At 45.4% G+C, this 12163-nt stretch overlaps 1 protein-coding gene across 1 annotated transcript in view; it reads right to left on the reverse strand.

Annotated features, from left to right (window-relative positions):
* The window catches only part of SPNS3 (SPNS lysolipid transporter 3, sphingosine-1-phosphate (putative)), a 43517-nt gene extending 32373 nt beyond the window's left edge, over positions 1-11144 (reverse strand). The window contains exon 1 of the mRNA XM_053569357.1: positions 11085-11144. The gene's annotated coding sequence lies outside the window, so the exon portion shown is untranslated. The remainder of the gene's footprint in view (positions 1-11084) is intronic.
* Positions 11145-12163: the final 1019 nt, after the last annotated feature.

A 12163-nucleotide genomic window follows, 5' to 3' on the forward strand; every position in this document is an offset into this window, starting at 1 on the left:
AACTTGACAGTGGGCCCAGGGCATAAAGAGAAAAAGATAAGGTAGATCTCACAGTCCTCATCCAATATGCCCAAATCCAGGACAATATGAGGACTGGACCCAGGACCAAATGCCAGCTCTGCCACCTGCTCACATGCATCCTCTCTGAGCAGCTCTCCAATACTGGAGACATGGACTCCTCTTTCCCAGGCTGACAAAGGTGAGATAAGAATGAGTGTGGAGAGGCCCGCGTGGGGCAATGCTAGTCTCCTAGCTTTACAAGAACAAGTGAGCAGCCTGAGCAACACAGCAAGACCCCCACCCCTACAAAAAATAGAAAAATGAGCCTGGTGTGGTGGCGGGTCCCAGCTACTTGGGAGGCTGAGGCAAGAGGATTTGAGGAGTTTGAGGCTGCAGTGAGCTACACTGATGCCACTGCACTCTACCTGGGCAAGAAAGTAATACCTGGCTCAAAAAATATGTGTGTGCGAGCATGCGTGCGTGTGTGTGTCATGTGACCCTTGTGAGCTTGGATATTGAGACTGATCTAATTCTTCACTTAAACACCTGCAGGGTGGGGATAGAGAAGGAAAGGGACGTCAGCCTGGGCCCTTCTGTGACCAGCAGATGAGGACAGTTTAGAGCACATTGACTATAAGCCAGTGATCATTCCAGGAGGCTGGGAAAGAGTTCTTTCTTTCTTTTTCTTTTTTTTTTAGAGACAGAGTCTCACTTTATCGCCCTTGCAACAACAACCTCCAGCTCTTGGGTTTAGGCGATTCTCTTGCCTCAGCCTCCCGAGTAGCTGGGACTACAGGCACCCGCCACAACGCCGGCTATTTTTTTGTTGCAGTTTGGCCGGGCCAGGTTTGAACCCGCCACCCTCAGTATATGGGGCCGGCACCCTACTCACTGAACCACAGGTGCTGCCCAAAGAGTTGGTTTTCCTGAGTAGGTAAAATATTCCCTGGACACAGCTGTATTTATACCATTTTAAAAGTAAACTCTTATTAATATTGGCAACTGGATTAATGAACATGTTTGCCATTCGGTAAGGATAAAGAAACTGCTACGTTTTTGCATGACTATATGCCATATGGATAAATGCACACACAATTTCCATTCCTTGAATAAGATCACCTCCGCCCTCGGAGGACGGTGAGTCCCTGCCTCCCAGCTGGGACAGACAGCAGATGGGTAGGATGGCGTGGACACTCCTCAACCTGGTCCTGTGGTCCAAGAGCCTTAGGCATTGGAGGACTACTCCCAGGACCTGGGTCTCCGTTCACTGAGTACAGATGATTGACATTTTCTGAACCCAGTGAATGCCTAGATTCTTCCGAGCTCAGGCTCCTCCCCCTCCCCCATGACCTGTTCTAGTATCTGGTTGAGCCACATGTAATTGAGGAAATTAGGGCAGTTTTGACCTACAAAAATGACAATTAAATATGATTCAACCTAATAGTCCATGGAGAACGAGCTTTGGTGTCAATGGAAGTTAACATTTTAATAGCTACTGCCAAAATAGGCCTCAAAAAAGGCTGCATATGACCATCATTTTATTTTTGTTCATCTAAATGCCATTGAAAAACAAATTGCATCTTGCTAAGGTTTTACTCTCCATTGTCTTTATTCCCAGTGATATAGAGCAACAATTGCTATGCTGTGTTCTCTGCCCAAATTTTTTAATTGGGCTATTGTTGGACTTCTAATAAATTTTGGAAATTTAAGAATTAAAAATGCAAGTTCTGGCTCAGTGCCTGTGGCTCAAGCGGCTAGGGCACCAGCCACATACACCTGAGCTGGCAGGTTTGAATCCAGCCTGGGCCTGCCAAACAACAATGACTGTTGCAACCAAAAAAAAGTAGCCGGGCATTGTGGTGGGCACCTGTAGTCCCAGCTACTTGGGAGGTGGAGGCAAGAGAATCACCTGAGCCCAGGAGTTAGAGGTTGCTGTGAGCTGTGATGTCATAGCACTCTACCCAAGGTGAGAGCTTGTGGCTCTGTCTCAAAAAAAAAAAAAAAAAAAAAAAAATGCACATTCTGGGCTGGGTGTGTGGCTCATGCCTGTAATCTTAAAACTCAGGAGGCCAGGGCGGCACCTGTGGCTCAGTGGGTAGGGTGCCAGCCCCATGTACCGAGGGTGGCAAGTTCAAACCCGGCCCCAGTCAAACTGCAACAAAAAAATAGCTGGGCATTATGGTGGGCACCTGTAGTCCCAGCTGCTCGGGAGGCTGAAGCAAGAGAATCACCTAAGCCCAGGAGCTGGAGGTTGCTGTGAGTTGTGACATCATAGCACTCTACAGAGGGCGATAAAGTGAAACTCTGTCTCTACAAAAAAAAAAAAACCTCAGGAGGCCAACGTGGGCGGATTGCTTGAGCTCAAGAGTTGGAGACCAGCTTGAGCAAGAGTGAGACACTCCCCTCATCCCTCCACCCCTGTCTCTACTAAAAATAGAAAAACTAGGTGAGGCATCATGGCAGGTATCTGTAGTTCTAGCTACTCGGGAGGCTGAGCCCAGAAGATCTCTTGAGCCCAACAATTTGAGGTTGCCATGAGCTATGAAGATCCCACAGCACTCTACCAAGAAAACAAAATACAAGTTTGGGGACTAGATTACCTGGGTTAAATCCTGGCTCATCTCTCTCTCCCTATGTGATCTTGGGCAAATTTCTTAACTGTCCACATTCTCTTTTCATCAATTACATAATAATAATAATATTTCCCTTACACGATTATTGAGGGGATTAAACAAAACAAAGCATATGAAAGTCATCTGAATGGCTTTATGGCAATGCCCAATAAATGTTATCTATTATTATTACTAATTGTATAGTTTCAATCATCATCATACAGAAATATTTAGCTTTTATGGAGTCAAATTTATTCATCTGGGGGAGGGATTGTTTCATGTCTTGTTTATGGCCATCTTCTTTACCCAAAGGTCATAAAATATTTTCTCATATTCCCCATATGCAGAAATCATTTGCAGGATATAAATGCCTTAAGTCTGCAAATGCTCTGTGAATCTGCACCCTTTGCAGGTGCTCCTCCCAAGGGGAAGGCAGGCAGTCCTCATTCCTAACATCTCCAAATTCAAGTCATCTCTGTGACATGGTGAGAGTAGTTAATGATCACAGAGTTAGAAGACGGACGCTGGAGGAGACTTACCAGATTCACACCTGAGCTTCAGCAAGTCCCATAACCTCTCTGAGTCTCAGTTTTATCATCTGTAAAATGGTCATAATAATACATACATGCCTCATGGGATTGTTGTAAAGGTTAAATAAGTTTATATTTGGAGCACTTAGAATAGTTCCTGGCACATGATAAGGCCCAAGTCAATGTTAGTTTTAAATATTATTAATTAGGCTCAGCGCCTGTGGCTCAAGCAGCTAAGGCACCAGCCACATACACCTGAGCTGGCGGATTCAAATCCAGCCCGGGCCTGCCAAACAACAATGACCGCTGCAACCGAAAAACAGCCAGGCATTGTGGAGGGCGCCTGTAGTCCCAGCAACTTGAGAGGCTGAGGCAAGAGAATCGCTTAAGCCCAGGAGTTGGAGGTTGCTGTGAGCTATGATGCTACAGCATTTTACCTAGGGTGACAGCTTGAGGCACTGTCTCAAAAATAAATAAATAAATAAATATTATTAATTAACTCCAGCAGCCTCTTTATCCCATGGAGAGGGAGCTGACCACTGCCTCTCCCCACCTCCCACCCCTCCAGATCTCTCTCTCTCTCTCTCTCTTTTTTTTTTTTATTGAGACAGAATCTCACTTTGTGGCCCTCCGTAAAGTACGGTGGCATCACAGCTCACAGCAACCTCCAACTCTTGGACTGAACTGATTCTCTTGCCTCAGCCTCCCAGGTAGCTGGGAGGATAGGTGCCCGCCACAATGACCGTTTTTGTTTTGTTTTTTGTAGAGACGGAGATCTCACTCTGGCGCAGACTGGCCTCAAACCTCTGAGCTCGGGGCAATCCACCCGCCTTGGCCTCCCAGACTGCTAGGCTTATAGATGTGAGCCACCACACCCAACTGTTTTTTTTTGTTTGTTTGTTTGTTTTTGTTTTTTGAGACAGGATTTCTCTCTGTCAGCAGGTTAGAGTACAGTGGGGTCATCGTAGCTCACTGGGCTCAAGCAATCCTCCTATCTCAGCCTCCTGATTAGTTGGGACTACAGGTATGCACTACCACACCCAGCTAATTTTTTATTTTTTGTAGACTCAGGTCTTGCTTTTGCTCAGACTGGTCTTAAACGCCTGGCCTCAAACGATCCTTCTGTAGTGCTATGCATGAGCCCCAGTTCCTGGCCCCACCCTTTCTTAGAACTTGACCAAACTCTCAATTATCAGTTTCTCCCTTCCTGTATCCCTGTGAATAAATAGCAGAATGGGTCTAAGGGCCACATGGCCACCCAGAAAGGTGAAGAGACTCACTTGGGCTCACCAGAGATCAGCCTGGTCATCAAGCCTCCAAGCCCTCTAGCCTTTCTACAAACCTTTGTAGGCTGCTACAAAAATGATACTTCCCTTCTCAAACACACACATACACACACACACATATACACGTACTTGCTCTCTCTCTCTTCCCCTCCATGGCTAGGGGCCTCACAGCAATAATCCTGACCAACACAGTAAAAATCAGTGAAGGGAAATGTTGACTCAACTACCATTATCTATTTAATCAAGAAGGTTGCACCAAGATAGTCTCACTTTGGCTACAAATATGGCTAGAAGATCAGCACCAGCTGTCAGCCTCTCAGCCCTAAGGCAGAAAGGCAATTGGAAAAGAGTCATTCTCTAAAGCAGTGGTCGTAGCTGGCTGCTGAAGTTCAGTAGTTAGAGTGCCGGCCTTGCAAGCCAGGGGCCAGCATGTTCAAAAATTGAACCTTGAAAATCAAACTTTGCCTGGGCCTGATTAAGAAAAGAAACAAAGGCTGGGCACAGTGGCTCATGCTGTAATCCTAGCACTCTGAGAGTCAGGTGGATTGCTCGAGCTCAGGAGTTCAAGACCAGCCTGAGCCAGAGAGACCCCAGCACTCAAACTAGGATATCGGTGCTTCCAGGGATACACAAAAACTTTCCAGTGCCTACAAGATCAAAGTATTTTGAGAGAGCCATTTCTAGATCCTCAAGCGCATGTATTCCAAAAATGGGTCTGTCTAAGAACAAGTGGCAGGCATCCGTAGTCTGATCTACTCGGGAGGCTGAGGCAAGAGGCTCACTTGAGGCCCAGAGTTTGAGGTTGCTGTGAGCTTCTGTCTCCAAAAAAAAAGGTAGTAGTCTTCTGACTCTTGTTCACTTCTCTTATAATTTATAGAAGTACGCACTCCTTTGCACATTTTCATCTGAAATTTAAAATGTTCTTATCGTAAGTTTGAATAGTTGCCAAGAATGTGATTTCCAGTGTTACTGTGTATCTTTTTAACCATATTTTCATCCAAACCCTTGGAGCTCCAGATCAAGTTCATTCCATTTATAGGAAAGGCCCACTGCAGAGCCCAAACCGTAAAGCCCCTCCTCCTTTGCCAAGCCAATTGCATAAATCACACTGATTGTAAGAAAATGTTGGCTCCATTTTTTTGTTGTTGAAAGAAATGTCTTGACACCCATCCCAGACACCACTATCTCACCTCTAAATTCTATTTCATAGATAAATAGTAGACATCACCACAGGAACACTGAGATAAGGCTTGTGGCCAGGAGGAAATCGCCTCCGTGTGTTTTTCCTGATGCCCTCTGAATGTTCCCAAGGCCTCCCTGGCAAAACCAAGGGTCCATGCAGGGTCCCTCTGTTTGATGCCCTGGAGGCTCACACACCCAGAGCAGCGTATCCAGGATGGGGGAAAGGATTCTCTTTCTGCTTAAAATGGTAGGCAGGTGATTGCAAAAGGGGAAGTGAGACAGGAGAACCATGGGCTGTACACAGACCTGTTCTCAGGCAGATCCATTTTAGGAACATATGGGCTTCAGGATCTAGAAATGGCTCTCTCAAAACTCTCTGTGTTCATGTAGGTGCTGGAAAGTTTTTGTGTATCCCCAGAGGCACTGGTATCCCAGTTCGAGAGCTAGGTTCTAAACCAGGTGTGTCCATCCCATGGCCCACAAGCTGCATGCAGCCCAGGATGGCTATAAATGGGGCCCAACACAAAATCATAAACTTACTTAAAACATTACAAGCATTTTTTGTGATTTTTTTTTGGTGGAACTCGACTGTGCGATTCTCAACTGTGAACTTTGTAGACAACAATGTCCTATCATGATGCCACATAAAATAAACATATATATGCTCTCGTTATTTGTAAGCATCTGTGGCTTCACTTTTATGGCAATGTGTTACCTTCCAAGTGCTAAGAGTCTAATTGACACTATTAGACGTTACATGTGCTTGTGGTGACTTGGCAAGGCAGCACTTACCAATAATATTTCAACCTACCATCGCAATATTAGACATTCAATGTTATGTAGAAGTCAGGTCAGCTTTTTTTTTTTGAGACAGAGTGTCACTTTGTCGCCCTTGGTAGAGTGCCATGGCGTCATAGCTCACAGCAACCTCAAACTCTTGGGCTCAAGCAATTCTCTTGTCTCAGCCTTCCAAGTAGTTGGGACTACAGGCACCCACCACAACACCCAGCTATTTTTAGAGACAGGCTCACTCTTGCTCAGGCCGGTCTCGAACTCATGAATTCAGACAATCCACCCCCACTTCGCCTCCCAGAGTGCTAGGATTATAGGCAGGAGCCACCGCCCCCAGCACAGATAAGTATTCTTTTTAAGGGTATTTTCAGGCCGATGCAGTGGCTCATGCCTCTAATTCTAGCACTCTGGGAGGCCAAGGCAGATGGATTGCCTGAGCTCAGGAGTTGGGCCTGAGCAAGAATGAGACCCGGTTTCTACTAAAAACTAGTGGAGTGTTGTGGTGGGTGCCTATGGTCCCTGCTACTTAGAAGGCTGGGTCAAGAGGATTGCTCGAGCCCAAGAGTTTGAGGTTACTGTGAGCTATGACACCACCGCACTCAAGGAGGGCAATGAAAAAAAAAAAAAGAAGAAGAAGAAAAAAGGGGGGGGGGTACTTCTGTGCTCCACAGTGCCTCACACATTGCCCACCTTTTAATTGGCCCTTTGCCTCACCCTGCATCAGCAGCAGAGATGTGGAAGGTCCCAAACCTTGCTTTCTGTTTTCCTGTCAATTCATTTTTGTAATAAGAATAAATGTAGTCCCTTATCCATTATAATTTTCTTTAATCCCAGAATGGCTTCTACAGGGTCTCAAAAGAAAACGGAACCCAGGAAAAACTGCGGATGAAGGAAGATTGTTTAATGAAAAGTAGACAGATGACTACCTTTTTGTCAAGGCTGATAGTAAGGCTTTATGCTTAATTTATAGGGAGTTTGTGCAAGTTTTCAAACATTATAATTTAAAAAGGCATTAATGCAAAAAGATGCTGCCACATTCAAAGGATTGTGTCATAAGGATAAAATAGAGGAACTGAAAAAACATCTGTCTTCTCAACAAATTTTTTTTATAAAGTTGCAACTCAGGTCAGGCACCGTGGCTCATGCCTATAATCTTAACATTCTGGGAGGCCAAAGCAGGAGGATCACTTGAGCTCAGAGTTCCAGACCAACCTGAGCAAAAGTGAGACCCCAGCTCTATGAAAAGTAGAAAAATCAGTTTGTCTCACCAGACTATACCCAGGAGAATTGAAGAAACTGAAAAATCTATTGAAAGAAGTTGGAAGAGTAAAGCTGCTTATTTGAAATGTTATGCTTTGGCGACAGATGACAGCACTGATGCTACAAATACAGCTCAACTTTCCTTTTTTTTTTTTTGGAGACAGAGTCTCACTATGTCACCCTGGGTAGAGTGCCATGGTATCACAGCACACAGCAACCTCCAACTCTTGGGCTTAAGCGGTTCTCTTGCCTCAGTCTCCCAAGTAGCTGGGACTACAGGCGCCTGCCACAACACCCAGCTATTTTTTGGTTGCAATTGTCACTGTTGTTTATAGCAGTCCCGGGCCGGGCTCAAACCTGCCAGCTTTGGTGTATGTGGCCAGCGCCATAACTAACCACTGTGCTATGGGTGCCAAGCCTCAACTTTCCATTTTTATTCGAGGTATTGAAATAATTTCTTTAGTGCCATTAAAAGGCAGAACTAAATCAAGAGATTAATATGAAGCAGTAAAAAATATCTTAAAGTGATTTTCTTTGTCCACTGTCAACATATCTGGTATAGTTACTGATGGTGCCCTCATGATGGTTGGCAAAAAAGAGGATCCTGTAAAATTTCATAGAAGACAATGCAATTACCACCCAAAACTCATGTTTGAAGTATCGTTGCATAGTACATCAAGAAAATTTATGTGCAAAAGCTTTAAAAATGAAAGACTGGTGATGATTCAATCACCATTTCCCAGAATTCCTTAAAAGTATGGATGATGGGACGGCATCTGTGGCTTAGTGAGTAGGGCGCCGGCCCCATATACTGAGGGTGGCAGGTTCAAACCCAGCCCCGGCCAAACTGCAACAAAAATATAGGTGGGCGGTGTGGCGGGCACCTGTGGTCCCAGCTACTCGGGAGGCTGAAGCAAGAGAATCACCTAAGCCCAAGAGCTGGAGGTTGCTGTGAGCTGTGATGCCACAGCACTTTACCAAGGGCAACAAAATGAGACTCTGTCTCTGCAAAACATAAAATAAAATAATAAAATTAAAAATGCATGAATTCTGGCTATGAGGACCTCATTTGGGAAATAAGATGGCTAAGTCAAGGCCAAATGCTAAAAAGATTTGGTAATTTGCAAAATGTTATCAAGTCGTTTATGGTATCAAAAACCAAATTTGTGAGGGGTGGCACCTGTGGCTCAAGGAGTAGGGCGCCAGTCCCATATGCCAGAGGTGATGGGTTCAAATCCAGCCCAGGCCAAAAACCACAACAAAAAATAAAAATAAAAAAAAAATTTGTGCATTAGCTTGATGAAAACTGGCTTACAGATTTAGCGTTTTTAGTGGATTTAACTGCTCATTTTAATGAGTTAAACCTGCATCTTCAAGGTGAAAAACAACTTATTGATACAATGTCTCAAAACAAGGTTTCAAATGAAACTGAAATTATGGGTCGGGCTATGGCTCAGGCCTGTAATCCTAACACTCTGGGAGGCTGAGGCAAGAGAATCACTTGAGCCCAAGAGTTTGAGGTTGCTGTGAGCTGTAAAGATGCCACGGCACTCTACTGAAGGAGACAGAGACTCTGTCTCAAAAAAAAAAAAAAGAAAGAAAGAAACTGAAATTATAACAAACTTAAAGGTAAACAATTTTATGCATTTATGCATTTCAACAGATTGGCTAAACATAGTCTGGTGAACAATTGAAATGTGCAGTCTTGCTTTTTGATTTGACACAAGAATTTGAAAACAAATTTCAAGATTTCCAGAAAAAAAAATCAATATTTTTGTGCATGTGCAACTCCATTTTCAGTCAGCATAAATATGTTACCTGCCAATTTTCAAATGGAATGCATAGAGCTGCAATCTGACATTCAACTTAAATATGTTATCATGTCTCTTCACTAGACTTTTACAGGTCCCGTCTTCCCAGGGACAAATATCCCTCACTTCACAATCATGCCTTATTCACGTCGTCGCTTTTTGGCAGCACCTACATTTGTGAGCAACTGTTTTCAGGAATGAAACACATTAAGAATAAAATTAGAACCAAAATATCTGATGAGCACCTTGAGAACGCACTGAGAATTGCAACTACTCCCACTGAACCAGATACTGATGCATTCGTTTCTCAAATACAATGCCATATATCCCACTAGTTTTACGTTGCCCACTTTTCTTCTACTTTTATAATAAAAAATATCAAAAAAGACATTTTATTACTTAGATGTGCATATTTTCTATACATGTTATCAATGATCAGAAACTTAGGAATTAGGCCAGGCACGGTGGCTCACGCCTGTAATCCCAGCACTCTGGGAGGCCGAGGTGGGTGGATTGCCTGAGCTCATAAGTTCCAGACCAGCCTGAGCCAGAGGGAGACCTCATCTCTAAAATAAACAAACAAACAAACAAAAAAAGCCAGGCATTGTGGCAGGTGCCTGGAGTCCCCGCTACTTAGAGAGGCTGAGGCAAGAGAATCACTTAAGCCCAAGAGTTTGAGGTTCCTGTGAGCTGTGACACCACATCACTCTACCAACAGGTGACAAAGTGAGACTCTGTCTGTAAAAAAAAAAAAAGAAAGAAAAAAACTTAGCAACTGCTCAACAATTTTGAAAGACTTCCTGAATGGGCAGCTGTATAATTGGGATGATTATGTGTGGAGTTTTTGCTTATCTGTGGTGGTGCATATCACAAAAATCATGTATGGACGTCTTTTTATTTTTACTGATCAGCTTTTGTATAAGACAAGTCTTCTTATTCCAGGGTAGCCCAGAAAAGCCAAAAGGTTGGACATTCCTGTTCTAAAGCATTGAGATAGTAGTGGACTGTTAGGACGAGAGAGGAGCCTGTTTGTGTGCTAGTTATAGGCCAGCTGTGTGCACACATGTGTGCCATGAGTTGCGACCAAGTGTGTGCATGTGTGGACATGTGGATATGTAATACCTGTGCGTGTCCGTCACCATCCAGGCGCTGCAGGGGGCAATGTTAGTGCCTCTTGACCCCAGCCGCCCCGCCTGCTCCCTGCGGTCAGATGTCAGGCTCTCTAGGGCCCAGAGCCCTTCTGAGCCCATGTGGGGCATATGTCTGCATATCTGTGTGTGTGTTCTGGTTTGTGAGAGGACAACAAACACACATCAAGATTTCTCCAACCCCAGGAGACTGGTACAGAGCTGAGCTTAATAAACATTGAGGATGTGAGTAAGTGCTCCCAGGACCTGATGCCCGGGCTGCACCAGCCCCTGTCCCTCTGCTCTCCCCGTAGCATCCTGCACTCAGACTAATAGGGCAAGTCAAGGCCGTCCCCAATCCTCTTCCCACCCAGACCCCAACCATCCTCTGTGTCAGTGGGGCAGGAGCTGGGCACAGAACTGAAGGGCTGCACCCCAGCACCAGCCTGGGCTGCAGCCCCAAGGCCAAGGATTCCCTCCTTACCAGTCTGAAGCAAACCAGCCTTGCTGTCACTGATCTGATAAAACTTCTGTACATCCAGCAGCACTCCTGTGGACGGAGAGACAGCGCTCAGGGAATGGGAGGTAAAGGAAGCTGCCCCAAGTTTAGGACGGCCACGGCCGCCCAGCACAGCACCTAGGTCCCCACCATTCTCTCCCCGTCTCCCACACCAACATTCAACCAAACAGACACAGAAACAGGCACCCCAAAGGCACAGACATATGCACACACACATTTATACACTCGCATACACTCATAGACCGCTCATAGTCACAGGGCCACAGAGACATAAGTACATTCAAATAAGTGTTCCCAGAGAAATACACAGGCACTGGCATAAATACAGACACACAAAACAGGAGCCTACACACACAGGCATATAAACACAGTCTCATATACCCAGACACACATACACATATACCAACATAAAAACATACCCAGGTATGCATACGCACACGAACAGGATGCTCCGGGCAGAGCAGAGGGAGAGGGGCTGGTGCAGCCTGGGCATCAGGTCCTGGGAGCACTTACATCCTCAATGTTTTGTTAAGCTCAGCTGTGCCATTCACACTGTAGTGAGAGTGACTGGCACTGTTGCTGTGCAGGGCACAGCCCTTCACTTAGACCATTGTATCAGTGGAAGTCCTGCTCATGCACAAACACAAGACGTGCATAGACCCTTGTGCACATACAAAGACTTACGTGCGGGCGGCGCCTGTGGCTCAGTCGGTAGGGCGCCGGCCCCATATACCAAGGGTGGCGGGTTCAAACCCGGCCCCGGCCAAACTGCAACCAAAAAATAGCCAGGCGTTGTGGTGGGCGCCTGTAGTCCCAGCTACTCGGGAGGCTGAGGGAAAAGAATCGCTTAAGCCCAGGAGTTGGAGGTTGCTGTGAGCTGTGTGAGGCCACGGCACTCTACCGAGGGCCATAAAGTGAGACTCTGTCTCTACAAAAAAAAAAAAGACTTACGTGCACTGGGCTGCATACGTGTGTACACAAGCATGTTCTCCAGAGGCATGAGCACAGCAATGGGTGTTCAGCCGAAAGCAGAGAGAGGAAGC

The sequence above is a fragment of the Nycticebus coucang genome, chromosome 18 (genome assembly GCF_027406575.1).
Source record: "Nycticebus coucang isolate mNycCou1 chromosome 18, mNycCou1.pri, whole genome shotgun sequence".
NCBI lineage: Eukaryota > Metazoa > Chordata > Mammalia > Primates > Lorisidae > Nycticebus > Nycticebus coucang.